Here is a 1,328-nt window from a genome sequence, read left to right as displayed (position 1 = left end):
TCATAAATAAGACTTGCAGGTGAAGGAATGACTTTCAGGTGAGTGAATAAGGCTTGCAGGTGAGTTTAAGTCTGGAGCAAACAAGGTAGGAGTGTAGACGTGTATGAATAGATGCGCGTGTGTCATTAGGGAGAGTGTGTAGATGCGAAGGAATTGCCAGGGAAGGTTTTTGAACGTATGTGAATTTTCGATGGAGATTTTATGGATACGAGTGTTGGGAATGTTTACGAAGGCGAGTGAATCTTAAGTGAAAGTTTCTGAATGTAAGTGAATCTTAAGTGAAAGGTTATAGATGTATGTGAATCAAGAGTGAAATTTTATGGGTGTAAATGAAACAACGAATTTTTTTATATATGTTAAGTGAAGTTTTTCTAATACAAGGGAATCTTAAGTGAAAGTTTATGAATGTAAGTGCACCTGAAGTGAAAGTTTTATGAAGATAAGTGAATCATTAGTGAGAGTTTATGAACGGAAATGAATCAATAGTGAAAATTCATGGCGTAAATGAATCAATAGTGAAAGATTTGAATACAAGTGAATCTTACAGTGAGATATTTATGAGTGCAAGTGAATCAGCAGTGAAATTACATAAATACTAGACAGTCAGTAAATGTTCATGAACGCAAGTGAACCAAGAGTGAAAATCTATGAATATAAGTAAAGTTTATGAATGCAAGTGTAACAGCTAAGAAAATCTATGGATGTGCAAGTGAATTCTTAGTGTTTTTTATATATGCAAGCAAATCATCAGTAAAAGTTTATGAATAAAAGTAAATCGCTTGTGAAGTCTGATGAACACTAGTGAATCATCAGTGAAAGTTTTCGAAATCCATTGAATCAGCAAGTGATAGTTTCTAAATGCAAGTACATTTCACTGAAAGTCCACAAGTGAAATTGAATCACCGATAAAAGTTTTTTTTTCAATAAAGTAAATCATCCAACTACACGAATGCAAGAAAAACTCCATTGAAATCCTATAAACGCAAGTAAAACACACACAAAAAAACCTGTTTATCCCATTCACCAACTCAAACATTGATCTGACGTTTCTCTCCGACCTCAGGGTAGACCCACTCACTATACACGTGTATGCTATTTCTATCCTTTCAAGCTAAGAGAAGTGAGCAACCTCACTTATACTGGTTATACTGGAAGTCGAGGTACCATTGTGAGAAGCTCTAGTATTCTTAGGCAAGTGTACGGTACTCGGTGCTCTTGTGTACAAAGGGACACCATTTCGAGCACACTGGAGAGATTTTCCTTACAGTTCCATTTCAGGTAATGAATTTTGTGTATATTTTATATTAGCATATATTTCGTATATGCTA

At 34.9% G+C, this 1,328-nt stretch overlaps 1 protein-coding gene across 1 annotated transcript in view; it reads right to left on the bottom strand.

Moving 5' to 3' along the window:
* The window catches only part of LOC119594921 (PDF receptor-like), a gene marked incomplete at its 5' end in the record, with an annotated part of 54,622 nt that overhangs the window by 7,724 nt on the left and 45,570 nt on the right, over window positions 1-1,328 (bottom strand).

This window comes from Penaeus monodon, chromosome 34 (assembly GCF_015228065.2).
Source record: "Penaeus monodon isolate SGIC_2016 chromosome 34, NSTDA_Pmon_1, whole genome shotgun sequence".
NCBI classification, from domain to species: domain Eukaryota; kingdom Metazoa; phylum Arthropoda; class Malacostraca; order Decapoda; family Penaeidae; genus Penaeus; species Penaeus monodon.
The sequence above is the reverse complement of the archived record's forward strand: the minus strand, read 5'-3'. Positions and strand labels throughout refer to the sequence as shown.